Here is a 7,468-nt window from a genome sequence, read left to right as displayed (position 1 = left end):
TTAGTTAGAATTCGAAATTATTAAAAGGATTAAAATAAAAATTAAAATTTCAAATAATTAGTTAATTAAAAAGGAATTTTGAAAAAAATGGTGAGGGGTTTTCGAAAATTAGAGAGAGAAAAGTAGTTAGGTAGTTTTGAAAAAGATAAAAATTTTAAAAATCAAATAAAAAGTTAAGTGGTTAATTGAAAAAGATTTGAAAATCAATTTTGAAAAGATAAGAAGTTAGAAAATATTTTGAAATTAAGTTTTGAAAAAGATATGATTGAAATTTATTTTGAAAAAAGATTTGAAAAAAAAATTAAAAAGATTTTATTTTTGAAATTAAAGTTGATTACTTGACTAATAAGAAATTATAAGATATGATTTTAGAAATTAAAGATTGAACCTTTCTTAATAGGCAAGTAACAACTTGAAATTTGTTGACTCAAAACATTAATTGTTAGCATTAATTTCGAAAATATGAAACAAAAATAAGAAAAAAATTTTGAAAATTTTTTTTTTAAATTTTCGAAAATAAGATAAAAATGAAAAAGATTTGATTGTTGAAAAAATAATTGAAAAGATAAGATTTTTAAATTGAAAATTTGACTTGACTCATAAGAAACAACTAAATTTTAAAATTTTTTGACTCAGTCAATCAAAATTTCGAAATTTATGAGAAGAATAAGGGAAAGATATTTTTTTTTATTTTTGAGTTTTTAATGAGAAGAGAGAAAAACATCTAAATGACACAAGACATAAAAATTTAAGATCAAAACAAAAATATGCATGCAAGAACACTTTGAATGTCAAGATGAACACCAAGAACTTATTTTTAAAAATTTTTAAGAAAAGAAAAACATGCAAGACACCAAACTTAGAAATTTTTAATGTTGAGACACTAACAAATTGAAAATGCATATGAAAAACAAAAACAAACACAAAACAAGAAAATGCAAAGATCAAATAGGGAAACAATCAAGAACAACTTGAAGATCATGAAGAACATCATGCATGAGTTTTTGAAAATTTTAAGAAAAATAAAAAAGATGCAATTGACACCAAACTTAAAAATTGACACTAGACTCAAATAAGAAACACAAAATATTTTTGGTTTTTATGATTTTATTAATTTTTTTCTTTTTGGATTTTTCGAAAATTATTTTAGGAAAAGAAAATAAGGAAATTCAAAATTTTTAATAAGAATTCCAGGAATCATTCAATGTTAGTCTAAAGCTTCGGTCCAAAAATTTAGACATGGCTTAATAGCCAGCAAGCCTCATGTAAAAGCTTCGGTCCAAAAGATTAGACATGGCCAATGGCCAGCCAAGCTTCAGCAGAGCATTACATACAACAGCCAAATTGATGGGAATCAAAAGGCTCTTGCAATGATAAGTGGAAGCCTCGGTCCAAAAAATTTAGACATGGACTTGACAGCCAGCCAGGCTTCAACAGATCATGATGAAACTCTAGAATTCATTCTTAAAAATTTTGAAGAAAAAAATAAAATATATATTTTTTTGAATTTTTTGAAAAAAAATAAAATGCTTAAAAATAAAATAAAATTACCTAATCTGAGCAACAAGATGAACCGTCAGTTGTCCAAACTCGAACAATCCCCGGCAACGGCGCCAAAAATTTGGTGCACGAAATTGTGATTCAAAAACTTGGTATGGTGAAATCGTGATCTCAACACTTCTTCACAACTCCGATGCAACTAACCAGCAAGTGCACTGGGTCGTCCAAGTAATACCTTACGTGAGTAAGGGTCGATCCCACGGAGATTGTCGGCTTGAAGCAAGCTATGGTCATCCTTGTAAATCTCAGTCAGGCGGATTAAATTGGTTATGAAGTTTTTATAATTAAAATATAAATAAAGCATAAAATAAGATAGAAATACTTATGTAATTCACTGGTGGGAATTTCAGATAAGCGTATGGAGATGCGTTGTTGCTTCTGAACCTCTGCTTTCCTATTTCTTTCTTCCAACCATGCGTTACCTCCTTCCATGGCAAGCTGTATGATCCTCTCGGATGAAAACAAATCCATATGTGTTGTCATCGCACGGCTAATCATCTGTCGGTTCCCGCTAGCGTCAGAATAGGACCATTTTCCTTTTGCACACTGTCACTTGTGCCCAACATTCGCAGGTTTGAAGCTCTTTACAGTCATCCCTTCCCAGATCCTACTCGGAATACCATAGACAAGGTTTAGACTTTCTGGATTCCAGGAATGCTGCCAATAATTCTAGCTTATACCACGAAGATACTAATCTCACGGACTTGGTCCGTGTATTAGATATCCAAGAGAATATACTCTGGCTATCGTACAATGACTACGTTGAACATCATGTAGAGTGCTTTGTGGTTGTCAGGCACACGATCTTGGCTAAGCGAGTAACTGATGAGCGGATAATTTATACGCTTTTTGGCATTATTTTTAGTATGTTTTTAGTAGAATCTAGTTACTTTTAGGGATATTTTCATTAGTTTTTATGTTAAATTCACATTTCTGGACTTTACTATGAGTTTGTGTCTTTTTCTATGATTTCAGGTATTTTCTGGCTGAAATTGAGGGACTTGAGCAAAAATCAGATTCAGAGGTTGAAGAAGGACTGCTGATGCTGTTGGATCCTGACCTCCCTGCACTCAAAGTAGATTTTCTGGAGCTACAGAACTCCAAATGGCGCGCTTCCAATTGTGTTGGAAAGTAGATATCCAGGGCTTTCTATCAATGTATAATAGTCCATACTTTGAACGAGTTTAGACGACGTAAAAGGGCGTTGAACGCCAGTTCTACGCTGCTATCTAGAGTTAAACGCCAGAAACACGTCACAAACCAGAGTTGAACGCCAGAAATACGTTACAACCTGGCGTTCAACTCCAGAAAGAGCTTCTGCACGTGTAACATTCAAGCTCAGCCCAAGCACACACCAAGTGGGCCCCAGAAGTGGATTTATGCATCAATTACTTACTTATGTTAACCCTAGTAGCTAGTTTATTATAAATAGGACTTTTTACTATTGTATTAGACATCTTTGGACGCCTGGTTCTTAGATCATGGGGGCTGGCCATTCGGCCATGCCTGGACCTTTCACTTATGTATTTTTAACGGTAGAGTTTCTACACTCCATAAATTAAGGTGTGGAGCTCTGCTGTTCCTCAAAGATTAATGCAAAGTACTACTGTTTTCTATTCAATTCAAATTATTCCGCTTCTAAGATATTCAGTCGCACTTCAACCTGAATGTGATGAACGTGACAATCATCATCATTCCCCATGAACGCGTGCCTGACAACCACTTCCGTTCTACCTTCGATTGAATGATTATCTCTTAGATCTCTTAATCAGAATCTTCGTGGTGTAAGCTAGATTGATGGCGGCATTCATGAGAATCTGGAAGGTCTAAACCTTGTCTGTGGTATTCTGAGTAGGATTCTGGGATTGAATGGCTGTGACGAGCTTCAAACTCGCAATTGCTGGGCGTAGTGACAGACGCAAAAGGAGGTGAATCCTATTCCAGCATGATCGGGAACCTCAGATGATTAGCCGTGCTGTGACAGAGCATTTGGACCATTTTCACAAGAGAAGGGGATGTAACCATTGACAACGGTGATGCCCTTGCATAAAGCCAGCCATGGAAAGGAGTAAGACTGATTGGATGAAGACAGCGGGAAAGCAGAGATTCAGAGGAACGAAAGCATCTCTACACGCTTATCTGAAATTCTCACCAATGAATTACATAAGTGTTTCTATCCCTATTTTCTGTTTAATTAGTATAATTTTCGAAAACTCCATAATCAATTATTATTCGCCTGACTAAGATTTACAAGGTGACCATAGCTTGCTTCATACCAACAATCTCCGTGGGATCGACCCTTACTCACGTAAGGTTTATTACTTGGACGACCCAGTGCACTTGCTGGTTAGTTGTATCGAAGTTGTGACAAATTATGAATTGAGATTAGAGTACCAAGTTTTTGGAGCCATTACCAGAGATCACAATTTCGTGCACCAAGTTCTTGGTGCCGTTGCCGGGGATTGTTCGAGTTTTCGGCAAGCTTTTGGTCCGGTAACATTAGTGCCAAATTTTGATCCGGCAACAACACCAAGTTTTTGGCGCCGTTGCCGGGGATTGTTCGAGTTTGGATAACTGACGGTTCATCTTGTTGCTCAGATTGGGTAACTTTCTTTTCGTTTTCTTTTCAAAAAGTTTTCAAAAAAAAAAAATCTTTCAAAAATTTCTCCTTTGTTTTCGAAAAAAAATTTTAAAATAAAAATGTTTTCAAAAATATATTTTTCTTCAGAATTTTTAAGAATGAATTCTAGTGTTTCATGAGGCATGTTGAAGCCTGGCTGGCTGTAGGGAATGTCAGGTGTGTCATGTCTGAGTTACATACTAAAGCTTGACTGGCTATTAAGCCATGCCTGACCCTTTGATTGGAGCTTTAGAATAAGAGTACAAGATTCCTGGAATTCATATTAAAAATTGTGGAATCCTTATTTTTCTTTTTCAAAATAATTTTCAAAAAAAAAATTTAATTAAAAGAAAATACAAAAAATCATAAAATCATAAAAATAAAAAATATTTCATGTTTCTTGTTTGAGTCTTGAGTCAAGTTGAAAGTTTGGTGTCAATTGCATATTCATCTTGCATTGTTCGAAAAATTCATGCATTCATAGTGTTCTTCATGATCTTCAAGTTGTTCTTGGTAAGTCTTCTTGTTTGATCTTGATGTTTTCATGTTTTGTGTCTTTTCTTGTTTTACATGTGCATTTTTGCATTCATAGAGTCTAAACATGAAAGATTTCTAAGTTTGGTGTCTTGCATGTTTTCTTTGCATATAAAAATTTTCAAAAATAAGTTCTTGATGTTCACCTTGACATTCAAAGCGTTCTTGGTGTTCATCTTGACATCCATAGCATTCTTGCATGCATTCATTGTTTTGATCTAAAAATTTCATGCATTGCATCTTTTTCATGTTTTTCCCTCTCATCATAAAAAAAAAATTTCTTTCCCTTTTTCTCTCTTAAAATTTCAAAAATTAGATTTGACTTTTTCAAAAATTTTTAAAATCTAGTTGTTTTTATGAGTTAAATCAAATTTTCAATTTAAAATCCTATCTTTTTCAAAATCTTTTTCAAAAATCAAATCCTTTTCAATTTTCTTAGTTATTTTCGAAAATTTCAAAAATATTTTTCCAAAATCTTTTTCTTAATTTTACCTCATACTTTTCGAAAATAACATCATCAATTAATGTTTTGATTCAAAAATTTCAAGTTTGTTACTTGCTTGTTAAGAAAGATTCAAACTTTGAGTTCTAGAATCATATCTTGTGATTTCTTGTGAATCAAGTCATTTATTGTGATTTTAAAAATCAAATCTTTTTCAAAACTAATTTCAATCATATCTTTTAAAAAATATCTCTTTATCTTATCTTTTTCAAAATTTGATTTTAAAATATCCTTTCTAACTTCTTATCCTCTTATCTCTTCAAAATTGATTTTCAAATTTGTTTCAACTAACTAACTAACTTTTTGTTTGTTTCTTATCTTTTTCAAAACTACCTAACTAACTCCCTCTCTCTCTAATTTTCGAAAATATCTTCCCTCTTTTTCAAAATTTCTTTTTAATTAACTAATTATTTTAATTTTTTATTTTAATTTTCGAAAATTACTAACCTTTTTCAAAAACTATTTTCGAAAATCTCTAACCCTTTTTTTCAAAAAATAATTTTCGAAAACTCTTCTCCCTCATCTCCTTCTAATTATTTATTCATCTACTAATATCTCTTTCTCACATCACTCACCAAAAATCTGAACTCCCTCTTTCTCTCTGAGTTCAGATTTTCTTCTTCTTTTCTTCTACTCACACAAGGACCTCTATACTGTGGTATAAAGGATCCCCATTATTATTATTTTTTCTATGCCCTCTTCTTTGTCATATGAGCAGGAGCAAGGACAAGAATATTCTTGTTGAAGCAGATCCAGAACCTGAAAAGACTCTGAAAAGGAAACTAAGAGAAGCTAAATTACAAAAATCCAGAGAGAACCTTTCAGAAATTTTCGAACAGGAAGAGGAGATGGCAGCCGAAAATAATAATAATGCAAGGAGAATGCTTGGTGAGTTTACTGCACCTAATTCCAATTTACATGGAAGAAGCATCTCCATTCCTGCCATTGGAGCAAACAACTTTGAGATGAAACCTCAGCTAGTTTCTCCAATGCAGCAGAACTGCAAGTTTCATGGACTTCCATCTGAAGATCCTTTTCAGTTCTTAACTGAATTCTTGTAGATATGTGATACTGTTAAGACTAATGGAGTAGATCCTAAAGTCTACAGGCTCATGCTTTTCCCTTTTTCTGTAAGAGACAGAGCTAGAGTGTGGTTGGATTCTCAACCCAGAGATAGCCTGAACTCTTGGGACAAGCTGGTCACGGCTTTCTTAGCCAAGTTCTTTCCTCCTCAAAAGCTGAGCAAGCTTAGAGTGGATGTTCAAACCTTCAGACAGAAAGAAGGTGAATCCCTCTATGAAGCTTGGGAAAGATACAAGCAGCTGACCAAAAAGTGTCCTTCTGACATGCTTTCAGAATGGACCATCCTGGATATATTCTATGATGGTTTATCTGAGCTATCAAAGATGTCATTGGATACTTCTGCAGGTGGATCCATTCACCTAAAGAAAATGCCTGCAGAAGCTCAAGAACTCATTGACATGGTTGCTAATAACCAGTTCATGTACACTTCTGAGAGGAATCCTGTGAATAATGGGACGCCTATGAAGAAGGGAGTTCTTGAAATTAATACTCTGAATGCCATATTGGCTCAGAATAAAATATTGACTCAGCAAGTCAATATGATTTCTCAGAGTCTGAATGGAATGCAAGCTGCATCCAACAGTACTCAAGAGGTGCCCTCTGAAGAGGCCTATGATCCTGAGAACCCTGCAATAGCAGAGGTGAATTACTTAGGTGAACCTTATGGAAACACCTATAATCCATCATGGAGAAATCATCCAAATTTCTCATGGAAGGATCAACAAAAGTCTCAACAAGGCTTTAATAATGGTGGAAGAAACAGGTTTAGCAATAGCAAGCCTTTTCCATCATCCACTCAGCAATAGACAGAGAACTCTGAACAAAATACCTCTAATTTAGCTAACTTAGTCTCTGATCTATCTAAGGCCACTGTAAGTTTCATGAATGAAACAAGGTCATCCATTAGAAATTTGGAGGGACAAGTGGGCCAGCTGAGTAAAAAGATCACTGAAATCCCTCCTAGAACTCTCCCAAGCAATACAGAAGAGAATCCAAAAGGAGAGTGCAAGGCCATTGAATTAAGTACCATGGCCGAACCTGTGAAGGAAGGAGAGGACGTGAATCCCAAGGAGGAAGACCTCCTGGGACGTCCAGTGATCAATAAGGAGCTTCACTTTGAGGAACCAAAGGAATCTGAGACTCATCTAGAGACCATAGAGATTCCATTA

General features: G+C 34.3%; 1 non-coding gene across 1 annotated transcript; it reads right to left on the bottom strand.

Annotated features, from left to right (window-relative positions):
• Positions 1-6,460: 6,460 nt before the first annotated feature.
• On the bottom strand, positions 6,461-6,568 carry LOC112761708 (small nucleolar RNA R71). Its single transcript, XR_003182090.1, has one exon. It is a non-coding gene; the product is annotated as a small nucleolar RNA R71 (small nucleolar RNA).
• Positions 6,569-7,468: the final 900 nt, after the last annotated feature.

This window comes from Arachis hypogaea, chromosome 16 (assembly GCF_003086295.3).
Source record: "Arachis hypogaea cultivar Tifrunner chromosome 16, arahy.Tifrunner.gnm2.J5K5, whole genome shotgun sequence".
In the NCBI taxonomy this organism is placed as follows: Eukaryota; Viridiplantae; Streptophyta; class Magnoliopsida; order Fabales; family Fabaceae; genus Arachis; species Arachis hypogaea.
Note: the sequence above shows the minus strand (reverse complement) of the source record. Positions and strands in the feature narration are given on the sequence as shown.